Source organism: Falco rusticolus, chromosome 6, assembly GCF_015220075.1.
Source record: "Falco rusticolus isolate bFalRus1 chromosome 6, bFalRus1.pri, whole genome shotgun sequence".
Lineage (NCBI taxonomy): Eukaryota > Metazoa > Chordata > Aves > Falconiformes > Falconidae > Falco > Falco rusticolus.
In genome coordinates this window covers 88,556,980-88,572,774 of record NC_051192.1, presented here as the reverse complement: position 1 = coordinate 88,572,774, position 15,795 = coordinate 88,556,980, and the positions used below count along the sequence as shown (strand labels likewise).

General features: G+C 36.7%; 1 long non-coding RNA gene across 1 annotated transcript; it reads right to left on the bottom strand.

The window, feature by feature from the left end:
* Positions 1-898: 898 nt before the first annotated feature.
* On the bottom strand, positions 899-6,601 carry LOC119150235. The gene is made up of 3 exons (XR_005104977.1): positions 6,490-6,601; positions 3,253-3,407; positions 899-1,058 (listed from the first exon to the last, which is right to left on the bottom strand). It is a non-coding gene; the product is annotated as an uncharacterized LOC119150235 (long non-coding RNA).
* Positions 6,602-15,795: the final 9,194 nt, after the last annotated feature.

The window sequence follows — 15,795 nt, the reverse complement described above, 5'->3', positions numbered from 1 at the left end:
TCATTCAACCAGAAAAGAATAACATAATCTCCTGCTAAGTTTATTGTGGAAAATCACATAGCATCAAAAAAACAATAATAATTTAAGTCAAAGATTTTTTGAAGGTGGGATTGGACCCCTGTGTTTCCCTTAGCTAAACATCTGAGAATGAAAAAGACAACTGTCAAGATGTCTCCTGGCTTGTGTTACAAGAAACTAAATCCATTTACTCACTAGTGTGATGTCCTGCTAGCAGGAAGCAAGCATGCACTAATTAAATGCTTCAATTCTTTATTTAAATGCTTACACTGCATCTCCAAAGAGAACAGTGTCCAGTGCAAATTGTTCTTGAGGAAATTACTTGGATTTTTAAGCTTTGGTTGTAACAGAAGTGTATGGGTTGTTAGCAAATTAGTAGTTATGGTTACAGTAAGTGGAAAACAGAAGCAATTATGGCTACAAATTACTTCAAAAGTATGAAAAACAAGATGAGCTACTATGTTACTAATAGCAACTGGACTAAACTAAAGCTGTCAACAACAAAACCAAGACTAACAAGCAAATGATTTAGTACCAAAGGAGGAAGTTTTACAGGAAGATGTAATATTTCCGGGTGCCAGTTGAAGCTCATATTCTGTGAACACCAGCTGGGTTTGTACTCCATGAGAATTGCTTGCCATGATTTGTGGTTTACTATTTCTAATCCTTAAGTTTTAATTGCATTAATAATTGTGACATGGAAGATTACTTCTGTTTCACACCAGCATGCCTAAGTGAGGTCAGTAAGCTTTAAGAACATTGTAAATGAAGAAAAAGCATGGCACTTTTTTTTTGAGGAAAAAGCTTCTTTCTTTTTTTTTTTTTTCTTCTCCCCCTCCCCATGAATGTATTGAGTTTTAAAAATAATGTATTTGCAGAATTTACTTTGATCACATGTTAACTTGTTATGCTTACATTTTCTAAATAGCTATTTGGTTTACTTTACTTTTTTTCTCTGGTACCAAGAGATTCATAAAGCTTGAGATAGGTTCCTTCAGTCAGAGAAAATGATAGACTTCTCTAATGAGGGGTGTCTGACGCTGGGGATAAAGAAGAGAAGAATGTACCAATCATGCAGCAGAAAGCGTATCAACTGAAAATATTTACTGTTCCTATTAAAAATGAATTAACAAAAACAGGTGGTCTTTTAATTGAAGCCTTTATCACTCTTTGCTCAATTTCATTTAAATGCAAATTTTAAATCCTTTCTCTAAGCCAGTAGAAAGTTGAAACTGAACATGAACACTGGTTTACTAATGATGCAATTATGTGGCAAACCGTGAGGCTTAATATGAGATACAACATATACTGGAAATATTAAGACAGCCAGTGAGGGTCCTCTTCTTTGAGTATATACATTTGTAAGTTGTCATATTCATCCTTAATACAGTACACTTTACTTGGTTTTGGTAAGATAGTTATTTCAATTTAACCCTAAGTATAGTGCCTTGTATTTATTTTGGGCTGTATATCTTCCTTGTCCCATGGTGGGGTGGTGGTGGTGGTACTTTATACCCAGAAGATCCAAATCTTGTCATAACTGTAAAAATGAAGCTCATCTATACACAGGTCTGACATTCCAGACTCTGCTGAATTTCTAGGTAGGACACAGTAAGTCAAGGGCCTAGACTGGAAAACTGAAATCTTCAGCTGTTTGCTAAGTGATGGAGATTTATATGCAGGGTACCTCTTCTGAGTCATCTGATGGAAGTAATTTGTGCGTCATTCTGGAAGCTTCCAGCTTTCAGTTCTCCTCTCCCTCTCCCTCTCCCTCTCCTCTTCTTTCTCTTTCTCTCAAAGACCACTTGGTAGTTGGTATTTTTTATCTGCTTGCCAAAAACATTTTGTTGCCACATCCTAGCACATGTTTACCTTAAGCTGCTTTGACCTATGGAATGGATTTCATAACTGGTTTAGATTTTTTCTTTAAAATATTTTTAGTCTATACCAGGGTGAAATACATATTGCCAAAAAGGCTGCCACAAAGCAGCTGAGAGGATGGTGGCCTTATCCTGGCTGCTCCACATGGGTCAGGTGAAACATCTGGGATAAAGAGTGGACCTGCTCTTCCACCGAATATAATTTGAATAGATTATTTAGAATTTAAATAATAAAAAACAAACCAACCCCACACCAAAACCTAAATGACAACAAAAACCCAAAAGCACTCTCTGATGTCATGGAGATGTCTAAAAATATTGACTGGCTTCTTGGAGCTCATAGCACTACACAGAGGCTGCATGATGTGCTCAGTGCTTATTTGTGCCCCTTCCCTTTTTTTTTTTTTTTTTTTTTTTGTGTCATGTTAATTATATTAAATATATATAAATAAAAAAACACCAACAAAAGCAAAACAAAACAAAACCAAAAAAAACCCCAGCAAACAAACCAAAAATGCCACATTTAAATGGAGATACCAATACAAAAGAGACAAAACAAAAGTCACAGCTAGAGAAATAAAAGGATTTGTAACTTAGAGAAAAAGAAACAGTAAGAGATATATTTTTTTTTCTCTCTCTCTGTAAGATTTATCCCTCCTAGGATATTAGAGAATATTTCTTCTGAGTTTGCCACTTCTGTACTGCACTTTCATAGTAAAAGAAATAAGAACAAACATTTTAGGAAGGGGTCATATAGACCTTCAGTGATTCAGTTATCATGGCTTTAGTGTGGCTGTTTCAGACTACGAACAGGGATATTTTTCATTTGTCAGGAAAAGAACCAGTAGCAGGCCCTATGAAAACTCTCAGAACTGTATAAAAAGCAAATTTTACAGCTTCCAGGTTCAAAAGTTCAGGCCAGAGGTGTGGTTGCATGCAATTTATTTTGCATATGAAAGAAATAGTCTTGTGACTTTCCATATTAATGGTCCTCTTTCATTATAATATTAAATACACTGGGAAGGTTGATACGTCGCACAGGATAATGTAAGTTGACATATACAAAGGAAACATAAGAAAGCTTAGCTCCTGATACTGCTATTTTGCTTCTGGGTATCTCTGAAATGCTGAATATATTTTTCATTTCATCTTAGCTTAATGCAGGCATCAGCTGTTTGCAGAGGGAAAAGCAGACTTAAAAAATATCCAGGCATCATTCAGCCAAACATTTGACTCCAAGAGTTTTCCAGTAATTGGTAAACTATTGAGATTCCTCTGACACCTGCACAAACTATTGCTTGATGCATACTGCTAACGGCTGTCTCCATAGAAGCCCCTTTAATTTATTACTAACCTGTTTTTTCCTTAACAAAGTCAAGGGCATGGTATTTGGGTTTTCACTCCCTGCTTTCCCTGGTAGCAGGAGGGGTCCTTTCCAGGCTGGAGGGACGGACTGGGCAACGGGGAATCTGCAACAGCTGATTCAGCTGCTTCTTCCTGAATAAGAAGCTAATCCAATTGACACACAGTAAAGTAAACACATAGTGACATATTTGTAGACAAACTGTCATGCCTTTGATTATCCCCCCCCAAAAAAATAAATTCTGAATTGCAAGCATGGAATTTGAAAAGTCTGCCTGCTTTTCAAACCTCAGAAGCTGGTCCATTACTGCGAGACCCCACCATTAGGGGGGAAAGTTAATTTCAGTGTCATGCAGTACATTTCCTTGCATCTCCTGGTAAGTCTCTCTTGCACACTACACTGAAGAAATATGCAAATGTTCTTTTCACACTATAGATGTTTAGCATGGCCTGTGTTTTATAAATTGTAAATGTCTGTTTTCTTTTCGTTTTCTGTTACATACTTGAATGATGCTTTGCAAAGCAAGTTGACTTTGCCCTGTCTTACAATGGCTTTTTTTGATGCAAATAGAACATATTTGAAAATATTTATTTTAGTTTGGCATGTACAAAATAGTTTGGATTTTGAAAAGCAGAATTGGTTTAATATTGTTCTCAGTGACCACTGAACTCATGCAGTGCAATGAAATCAGGACTGCGCCTGCCTTGCAAGGAGCCTCACAACTGCAGTGTCACTATTGCAGGGGCTGGGTATCCACCCCTTTGAACCTTTTACAGCAAAGGAAAAATAGACTGTTTAAACAGAGTGATGTACTTATCTGTCAAACTGTATCACATATCCTTCTAGGGTGAACTCTTTCTTTCTGAACAGAAGCAAAGAAGCGTGTTATCCTGCCCTGCCATTACATACTTGTAAAGGACAAAGAACGAGGTCTCCTTTAAGTGCATTTACTAAAGATTCCTCTAGGCTGAAAATCCTTTTAACTACTGTGCTGTTAAGAATAGGGCCAAGCAAACACTTGATGCCTTCAAGTTCATTAGCCCAGCTACAGGATTTGGTGCGAGGATGAATTTCCCTCAGCACTGCATAAATAAAATTTCCAGAGCTGTTCACATTGCATGTGAATCCTCCTTAGGTGAGTTCCTTTTCCCCTGTTTTCTTGGGTTTAGGTGAGAGTCTTTGTGGAGGGTTTTGGGGTTTTTGAGCTCATGATTTTAGAGTCAGATCATTAAACATATTTAGTGACCGCAATAATTCCTGCTTAATCTTCAGCTACCTCTAAAGTACTTGATAGTATTTAGAGGAAGGAATTTTTAGATAGTAGCTAAGCAAGGCCCTGTTTGAGCTAATTATGATTGATGAGCAGAGGATGGCCTGGGAGTTACCTGTTAAAAGTGGCCAGAGATGAGTAAGCATCTCTGAAATTATACATGATCTCCTTCTCCTAGGTTCTTGAACTATGGAACGTTAAACTGAAGTTAAGCTTCTATTCAAAGTTCCATGTCAAGGCAAGGCATGCCTTTTACTCCTTTTTCTTCTAGAAAAGACAAAAGCACAAAATCAACAAAAATCTGAAGAGAAAGGGAATAGTTAGCAGCTTGGTAAGTTACTTACCAGTGCTGTAAGAAACATAAATCACCTATGTGGTGTTGAATGCAGAGAAACGATGTAAGTTAATTTTCCATATCCTTCAAGAACATCCCTATTATCAGACTGCCTTGAGTAAGCTAAAGGAGGAATTTTTTGATCCTGAGTATTTTATATTTGACTGTTCTCACCGTGGTCTGTTGGCTTACTTTGGTACAAATCTGCCTCTAAATCTTTTGGAGCTACTCATCATACATAAGTAAGTTTTACTTACTGGAGGAGAGAGAAATATGCTGCATTTCCTGGTAACCACTCAGAAAATATACACATCCAAGTCTGTCCTGCTATGTAATCTGTCAGGGTTTGGTGCTTTTTTGTTTGTGTGGTTTTTTCTTTATTCTGGGCATGCTCTGAAGATAAAGGATCACACTTTTTTGATAAGAAAGCTTTTTTTTCTGGCAGAGTTTGAAACTGTCAGGAATCGTAACTTGAACAAGAGCTTAAAGAAACTAATTAACTCCTGACAGGATCCAGCTTCAGCACCTTGTGTGTGCAGGGACTTACAGAGTTAAGCAGCAAAGAATGGGTTTTGAGGATGGCACTTGTGGCTAAATGGGAACTGAAAACGAGGATAAAGATAGAGGCTTTTCCAGAATGTTTTAAGAAGCAGAGTGAAAAGTTTGAAGTACTTTTGGGAAAAAAAAAAAAACTGCACAGAATTTAAGTTAAATATGAATATATCTACTTTTGAACTTGTAAGCATTCCCTGCTAGATGTTACCAGTTCAAGTTCCGTTCAATGAAGCCGTTGTACAGCAGCAGCAGAACCTGTGTGGCAACTCCATGTTACAGCACTCCTCATTTATTTATTTATTTTTCTTACAAATTAACATGCTCTTGTACCGTATCAGAGTACTTAATGAGTTCAGTTGCCTGGAAAACTTACCTTTGAAAAGAGTATTGAAGACTGAAGCAAACTGTATCTATGATATTAGTTACTAAGAACATTCTTGTGCTTCAGAATTCTTTTTTTTTAAGCATGCTAATGTTTACTGTTCCTTTGAAAAGGAGTTTTGCTTAGCTAAGCAATGTACTGTGACACTAAGTCTCTAACATAGCTTTCCATCTTGTCATCTTTCATTTCATCCCTTGTTAATTAGCTCAGTCATCAAGAATGCTAACATTTTCTTCATGATTAATTTTGAAAACTATATAGCATCTCATTTGTTTTACTCTTTCCTTGATTCTTTGCAGCATTTATAGGAGACAGTACTTCAAAGTGCAATGTAAAAGATCTTGGAGCAGCAGCTAGTAAATTAAACATTTAAAAAGCTATCATTGTTGTACCTTTATAAAGTTTTTAGTTTCTTTAGAGCATTTTTACATTTTATTAAATGGGGTAGTATAACACGCCTCTTTAATTTTTTGCTTTAGATTAGCTTTAATAAAAGCTACAAAGAGAAACAGCAATGAAGTTTCTTGCAGATAGCCTGGAATAAGTTGTCTTTCTGGTTCCAGCCAGAACACAAAATGGCAGGAGTGTTTTGCAGTCAGCAGGCTTGTAGCAATGCAAAAGCTCAAAAAAAAGAGTACACTGAAAGCAAAACCACATTTACATAAAGTCTGCTATTCATACAGCTACCTTAGACAGTGGCTGGCTCCATGAAATACTTCCTAGTATCCAGTCTGACTTCACCTTTGCCTTGCCTTACATAGGCTTGTTTCCACCTGCAGAAAGAATATCGCTACAGCAGTTTTTCCCCACTCTGCTTTCACTTTACACAAAAGGAGGTGACTGTAAAAAAAAAAAAAAAAAAAAGGAAGTGGCTGTAAAGGAGCAAGTAATCAACTTGCATACACACACGTGTGTGCGCTTGCGCACACGCACATACGCAGAAAAACTGCCAAGACCCCGTCCGGATGCCACAGTCCCGCAAAAGGAACATGATGACAGCTCAGTACCAGGCTGCCCCCACGCAGGGGTCTCAGACAGGACATACAGTCTACATCCAGTTACAAGTGAATTTTGGAGAGCAATAAACAGAGACAGAGCATAGCTAGGACTCTGCTGTTAACACCTCTTGCAAAAGTGGGGCTGCACAGGAACATTAAAGGCAGGAGATGACCTTCATTTTTCACCATAGCGGTGTCATTACCAGAAATGTGTTCCCACAGACATAATCACTAGCAGCCTGGGAATCCTTCTTAGGGTGAGATCGGCAGCTGAAATGCTGTAGCTGCAGATTTTTTTCTCTAAATATCATTGTTTCTGTCTTGCTGATAGGGAACATGAAGGTCTTGCTGAAGGTCATGGAGAGTCTGGGACAGAGGAAGAACAGCAAGTACTACCGAGTCTCTTCAGCCTAGTCCCAGATACTTACACTTATCAGACGTATGTACATTGTGAAGCATAACATGCTAATATCTATAATTATATAAAAAAATCCTATTTCATTTGACCTTATTTTTAATTAATTTTTATTTATATTTTTTATTAATAATAATTATTTTCTTCTGGTGGTATTTGAATGCCAGTATTTATGTTATTTCAGTTTTTCTTTACATATTTAACACTAGTAGAAAATAATTTTTATGGCTCTGATTTTGTCACCTTTAGAATGTCTTTCCATTGTAACACAATAAAGAAATACTATGTTTGACCATACAGATTACTTACAAAATTTTCAACTAAATATTTCATTCAGATTTTATTCTGTCTGTCTTTATTTCTTACTGTTTGGGGTAATGCATGAAACAGAGGGGATGTACAGAAGTGGTAGTTAGAATTGTCTTGGTTTCTCCTGAAAAAAAAAACCACACCAAAACCAAACCAAAAAAAAACCCAAACCAACACAGCTTAAATTACTGAAATTCTGAGAAGGGCAAAAGGAAGTGTAAATGACAGTTGTCTTCAACCCTCCCTACCCCCCCTCCCCTGCCCCCCCCCGCCCCCAAAATCCCTGCTGTTATTTTTCTATTTTGTTTTAAAAGCAACAATTAACACTTATTTGTGCTTTGCTTTATTTCTGGTTTTGTATTTTATAAATAAAATAATTTATAAAATTCTTATTTTAATTTGGTTTATTATTATTTCTATAATACATTTACTCTTTGTGAAATTTATTGCCTTGGAAACACTGGAGGCAAGAAAGAACACTTCCAAAACTGCCAAAGAATCCTCAGAGCACAGCTAAAAGTTAGTGGATCTTTTTTTACTTAGGAAACTTTGATCATTAGAAAATAAAATAAGTAAATAAACAAATAGCACCCTCACAGCCTTCTGAGAATGGTGTTTTCAAGTATTAACTCACCAAGTACTTAATTTTCTGAAGTTCTGGGAGATCATTTATGAAAGATTGTATTAGCTGACAAATAATTTACAAGTGGTCTTTTATAGCTATGCCCAAGCACCAAATCTACCCACAGATAAAATGTAAAACTTAGGCTTGGAATGTAAGAAAAATGGAAAAATAAAAATAAAATCTGATAGCAAATATGGGAGAGAAAGGAAAAGAGAGAGAGGGGACAAAAAAGAGAGAAAGGAGGTGGGAGGAGAACACTGTATAAGAAAATAGATGATCAAATTTCCAGAAGATACTTTACAAAAGTAAAGCTGAAGGGAAGAAATTATTATACTACACAAAGGTTCTAGTGATTTAAATTGTGAACTTTCTAAAAGTTTAGTGAAAAAGACCTTTTGAGAGTCTCTCATCTATTACAACATCGTTTTGCAAAGCATTTCTTGCTGACTACAAAATGAAAGAATGTGAAGGTCTGATATTTAATAGCCTGGAGCAGCTACAATCCACAGAGCCACAAAGGTATAAGGCTGACACTGTACAGAAACGTGTTTCTAATGAACATTCTTGATATGTTCCAGGAAAACAACTGAATATTTATCCAGACCATCAGTTATTTTTATGTCAGACAACAAGAGCCTAACGCTACAGTCCTTGATCAAGAATGGAATAAAATGACTAAATTTCAAAGTCAAGATTATCTTTCATTATCCATCACACACTATATGACTAACATACCATTCCAGTAAGAAGTGTCTTAGGATTTTTGCTTAATATAACCTTGTTTTCCTTGCTCGTGACAGCCAGCAAACAGGGCAGAACACACAAGTTCCATACTAGCCTGGCCCATCCCCTGTGTGAGAGCATAACTGACACCTAAGAGAAACCTAAGAATTGTGTCTATTTGAACTTCAAGGAAGTTTATAGCCAAAATCACTGGAAATTTTTTTGCAGTGTAATTATTTCTTCCTTCCTCCTCATTTTTTCCTGAAAGATTATTTTCTAAACAGGTTTTACATCTGCTGTCTTCAGTGTTTTTATTCTTTCAGTGCTCTCTTTTCCATAGTTAGGAAATTATCCTAAAAGGATAAGATCCAAATGATGTGAAGTCAGACTAACAGAAGGCACTAGCAGTTTCCACAAATATCTGGAAAGTAAACTCTGTCAGCATATATCAGGTTGTAAATTTACACACATACACATACTCAAACACCATTCTCATGTACATAACATTAAATAAACATTGGTGGAAGATGGCAGAAAGGAAAACAGTACTAGAAAAATTAACTGTAGAGTCACTCCTGCTAACTAGCTATAGCTTTGTAAATTTGTGGAATGCAGAAAAAAAAAAAAATCAGTCAAGATGTAGCTCCAGAAACTGCAAATAATTTCCAAAGCAAATAATATGTACAATAGTACCATGCAGTAAATTGGGAGCAGCTGCTGATACTGACATTACAGATGGTAACAAAGTGTATAATTTATGTTTTCTGTAACAGTAAGTGGCAAGGCCATTTAGACACAGTTTCATAATTTTTTATTTCCTACCCCCCGACCCATCCCCTCCGATCTCATTATTGTGGACGTATTCAAAGACTGTTTTAACATTGATCCGTTTTTATTATGAATTTGTTAGCATAGTATCTGCCTCTTGGATTTTTTTATGGTTTCTCTAGGAAGGCGATTGTCTCAGTAGATCATCTACTTTTTGACTTTATAGAAATGTGGAAGCAGTCAAGCACTCTGTAGTCTAGATAAAGCCTCCTTGAAGAAGAGGAAATACATGGTGAAAGACGAGGAGGTTACCTTCTCTAATATTAGAAGATACAGTTGAGCATTTATCTACAGCCAATAAATCAAGGTTACTCTTGTGCATAAAACGTATCGAATGGAGACACAAAAAGTTATAAAAAACCCAGTTATTTACTTACATTTTCTAGAAAAAAAACCCCAAACAACAGCTACTGTAATCCCATTCCCCATCTTCCTCCCAACAACAAATAAAACTTCCTCCCCCCTAAAAAATCAACAAAAAAATGAGTTAATGTGAAGACCTGTCTTTGCAGAGAGATTTTACGGGTACTGGACACACTGAGTGGGTTTTATCTCATCTGCCTTTAAGCCACTGGAAGGCTCAGCCACGTAAGCTCAACTCATCATCTAAACTGTCTCTGTAATTTATAGAATCATTTCAGCTGGAAAAGACCTTTAAGATCATCAAGTCCAACTGTTAACTCCAGACTACCAAGTCTACCACTAAACCATGTCTCTGAGCACCACATCTAAACATTTTCTGAACACTTCCAGGGATGGTGATTTTACCATTTCCCTGGGCAGCCTGGCCCAATGCCTGATAACCCTTTTGGGGAAGAAATATTTTCTAACATCCAATCTAAACCTCCCCTGGCACAACTTGAGGTCATTACCTCTAGTTCTATCATTTGTACTTGGGAAAAGAGACTGAGACCCACCTTGCCACAACCTCCTTTCAGGTAGTTGTAGAGAGCAAAAATTCTGTGGGAAGAGATAAGCCTTTCCAAAGGGGGATCGATCCAACTCACTTGTACACCTATCTGGAGATGAAGTAGTTTGCTAGCTAGATGAATAACTCTCTGCAGGATTCCCTCTTTCCATTGACTACAGAGCAAGTCTGTTTGAAAAGCTGTGGCTAGGCCCTTGATGCTTGGGAACCACAGTTAGGCAACATTGATCCTTAGACCTCACAGACCTGACTGCAGTGTAGAAGATGGAGAACAAAATGTTTGCTCAGTGACTGTAAGAAATAACTCTTTAGGTTTGTGCTAAGAACTGACACAAATTTTCACCCTTTGAAAGAGTTCTGCATAGCAAACACTAAAGACTAAAGAAAAAAAATAATATTCATGTCTTTCTCTTTAGGCTAAACCTGTGGCTGCAGTTCCAATCTTCTACTGAAATGCCATAAGTCAAGGTGGTCCTTGGAGCTCCTGGTGGCCATCTGTTTTATCACATACTCCTCTTTCAATGCCAGATTTTCAAAAGAACCACATAATCTCTGTGGCTTCTAAATCTCCTAGCAGTGTAAACCTCTCAAGGATAAGCACTTTAATTTGTGCCCTGAACACTGGCAGAAGATTTAAATGCTTGACAGTGCAGTGGCAGCTGATGACCGACTCAGATCTTAACATCTGCAAATATTAACAAAATTAAGGATTTTTTACCACTCGTACCTCTAGGACCTAGTCTACCTATGCATAATGAGGAGGAAAAGTACCTTTTATGACTAAGTTTTGTGGTTAGAACATCACCCTTCCTTTACTGGATTTGATCTGTGGGCACCCACAGCCTTAAGCATGCTGGGCTCCTGTACTCCGAAGTGAGCCTTTGTCACTGTCTCCTGCTTGTGTTATTCTTCTCGATATGCATATTCATTAGAACATGTAGTGGGCTGACAATCCAGCAGCTTTCTATGACTTAATCAGCTGGTAAGGAAATCTTTCCTCTGCCTTCTCCCTGCCCGCCCCTCCCCCCCCCCCCCCCCCAAGTGAATATTGCTGTTTCTTTTATTCAAATTGAAACAGGTTTAACCAAGACTCACTCTATTAGGGTACTTTATCATTAAGGTTAGAGACTTGGAGAGGGATTCATCTATCCTAACTCAGCCAACTAAAAGCTTCATTTCTAAGACTGAAGTACTCACCCTAGGCTGACTTTATAATCCATAAAGAAATAGACACATCCAGAGATATCTCTTAGAATAGCTGTCTGGGATAATCAGCAGAAGCTCCTATCCTCTTACTAGTAACTACAAAGGAAAGCTAGATAGATTAGTTTAGATTTGAATGTTTCACTTTCAAATATCTAATTAGGCAAGATGGAATTCACACTGGGACTGAACCCTAGCCTGTCAGCAGAGGGATTTGGACCTCAGTCCTTTGCAGAATAAAAGGAACTTTTTTGAACCAGAAAGCTTTGCTTGAGAAGAGCCCCTTTTCTCCGTCAGTTTGAACTTCTTGTAGAGCCTAATTCCAGAAGAGGGCTCGGGGCTGTTTACTCCAGATGGAGAGAGGTGTCTCCCATTATCTTGGAGGCAAACTTTTAGTCCTCGTTGAACTCTAGCCACACCACACTTTTAAAAATATTTGACAGTTAAAATAAAGCAATACCTTATCAGTTAGGTGGGCAATGTGAAGGACACCTCCAGGAATCTAATACTTGTCAGTGTCTAAGTTACAATTGAAAAAACCTTCTTGCTTCAGTGGTGGTTAGTCTTAAATTTCTGTACTGGGGGAAAAAAGTGGGGTCTAATTCAGCTTATATTAAACCAAGCACCTGGCAGCCAAGTACAGTGTTAACTGTGACCTTTATGATACAAGCTCATGTTTTACATTGATTCGGTGAACCCAAGATGTCATTTGAAGGGAAACCTTTTATATGGAGTTCATTGCTAAGCATTAATCTTTTTAAAAACACACTAAGAATATATCGGCACTGCTCTATATTACAACGGAGTAAGAGTGCTGATGGCTGAAGGGAATATTACAATAGATTTGCTTCAGACTCAGAATAAACAATGTAGGAATGTCTCAGTTGCACTCAGTTTCATCACTGCTGGCTTATATTGCTGCCTGGTATATGTATATTTGAATGCATTTATTCACAGAAACGTATGTACATGTGCACATACACAGAGAGTGAGGGTTTAGATTGCCATAGTGTTATTTCCACAAAAAACAGAGGCAAATAAATAACTTCTTAGGTGAACGGAAGTCTTGGCAATGTAATTTTTTTCATTCCAATGAATGGAAAGGTGTTTATAAGCCTTTACCAATGAAGGTGACAGATATCTTCAAATTTTCCTACTGACTGTAATGGGAACAGATGCAGAAGCAAAGTTCTTGCTGTAGGTGAATTCCTTTCCATATGCAAGGCCTTGTATTGCCATTCACCTCACTTCATTGCTATATCTCACTCAGACTACTGCCACCCTCTATTTTCTCTAAGACCTTGCTACAAACTCATTTATAAATGTCCTTATTACTCTTTTACTACTCTTTTCCCTACTAATGACATCATAAATCCCTACAAACTCTCATGATTACTCTAACTTTTCTCACATTTCACACAGAAAACAGGGGTATTGCCTACATACAAATTTTTATTTAACAAAAAATTATCACAGATATGTTGCCTTAAGTTAGGGCATCAGGAGATGTTACTGTGAATGAAGAACAGTTTGATTTCTGCAGAAACTCTATTATAAGCTCAATTTAATTATGAAAGGGGGAACAAAGTATTTACTTTGCTCATTTTAAGAGTGAATGAGTAAGAGTGTATGTATGTGTGAATGTTGAGGAGTGCAAACCAAACAAAACAGGAAAAACAGACAACATTTCAATAAGGAAATTTTATAAAATATCTTCTTAAATACTGACAAGTATCTCACAAATTGAAAATAATCTGAAAATTCCTATTTTCTATTAATCTTAAAAATTAAACTGTGGAATAGATTTAACCTTGCCTCAAGTATCCCTCTCACTGTATCCATAACAAGATACAATATTCTGGTTCTTCCTCAAAGAAATCCACTACACATAGGCAAACTCAAATCTACTGTCATTTTTCAGTTTTAAATTAATATTCGCTGATTAGGTTTTAGGGAGTAGCTCACAAAAAGACTCTCAGAAAGTCAGGTTCACATCAAACAGAAATGTTCCTATTGCCAAACTGTTGATATTTTCATTTATTTCCTGACATTTAAAATCCCATCATCCAAGTGCTGAGCGTATGGTAATACTCATTGCATACATCACACAACAGAAAAAACATGTCTGTTGCCACAGCTGAGAAGACTGATTTTTAGAAAATTGAGCCAGTGGTGTATTATCGTTTCAAACAAGGACAAGTTGTCGAGCTTTCTTTGCCTGAGAGGCAGGCATACATTAACTCAAGGCTGCTAACAGAATAGTGACAAAAGAGGCACAATGCTCTTTCTGATTCCCTGCTTCCTCCTCCTGAGACTCAGGCTCATTTGGAGCACTGATGCTTACCAGATTCTACAAAAAACACAGCAGCTGTTGTCAAGAGAGAAATCACCATTTGCAACAAAAACAAAAAAATCAATTAAACAAGCACTTTAAAAGAGAACTGAAAAGTGCTCCACACTTTGTAGTCTATGATATATATTTTTTTCTAGTTATAAACATACTTAAAAAAGCCCCCAATACCAAAACCAACAAACCTTTCTAGAGCTACAGCATCTCAGGGGGATTTAGGTCGAAACTTGAAAGCAGATTAGCTACTTTTTGTTGGCTTTGATAGAAATCTTTTGTCTGTCTGCACAGCCATGGCTTTTACTAATAATACAGGGATGGGAGTAATTTCTAGCATGCTTGGCTCTTGGGTCCCAAACAGAACGGAATTTTTCCCTTGGTTTGTATCTCTGGGAAGGTAAAGGTTAGTGCTTGATGTCTGATTTACTTTCAGCTATTTCAAAGCCTATGAAAAGTATTAAGAGGCAAGAGATTCAATCTATCTAGCTGGAAGTTTAAAAGGGAGAAACTGTGGGGCTTATTCTCCATTTTGTTTCTATTGTTGTGTTACCATTAAAAAAAAAAAAAAAAGAATCAGGCCCCAATATCATAAAAGTCATTTGGAGGAGTTTTTGTGTTTACTTTTTTTTTTTTGAGTGTTTACTTTGGTTTTGAGAATCATGCTTTTACAGAGATTACATGACTTCCTTCTGACATAGTGCCTTAACTAGTGACCAAGTAAATATTCAGCATTTGCACGGTAATTTTCATTCCAAAGAATTCTAGACTATAGGCTGCTGAAACAAAGTATAACCTCCTCAGACAAGATAAAGAGGCTTTATTTATAGATACATATACTGTACATTTGCTTAGTCTCTTTCAAAAAATGCCTAAAGTTCTTTTCCCAGGCAAATCATTGAGTTTTATTCATATTGCTGCAACATCTAGAAAGCAGGGCATCGTCCTGCTATGAACATAAAAAAAGATTTCCTATGCCCCAAATAATAATCTTAGAAGACTAAATTGTGGCGCTGTTTTTTGTTTGAGTGTGGATTTGTTTTACTTTTTTTTTTTTTTTTTTTTTTTTGTAAAATGCAAAATTATGACCCCAGAAAGCCTAAATATTTCAAGCTATAAAGCTAGAAAATTGAAATCATACCCTCTACACAATTAGAATGGAAGGAACAAAAATGCTATGGTATAAGCAGAAGCTGAAATAAAATATGGAAAAAAATAGTCTGACCTAGGAATCTATAAAATAAACAAAGGAAATCTTAAGAAATAACTTCTCCTTAGATATTGGCGTTCTTAGCAAACTTCCCTTGCATTTGGCAGTGTATATATATATATATGTATATATACATGCACATGCATATGTAGATGTTCAGAATTTAGCATGTACAATAAACTTTAGTAAAGATTTCAGAAGTTCCATATTTCAATGAAAAATGCATGTGTTCTGATGGAAAAAACTACCTTGTCAAGTCAAGAAAATGTGAGGTGAAATAGAGCATTTATCTTTGTTTGCACTTAATGAAAAAGTTATTTCTCCACCTATTTCATGTTGGTAAATCCCCAACCAGAGGAAAAAGGGCAAGCTCTATAGAGTCAATTCACACAAGCAGAGGTACTGGATGC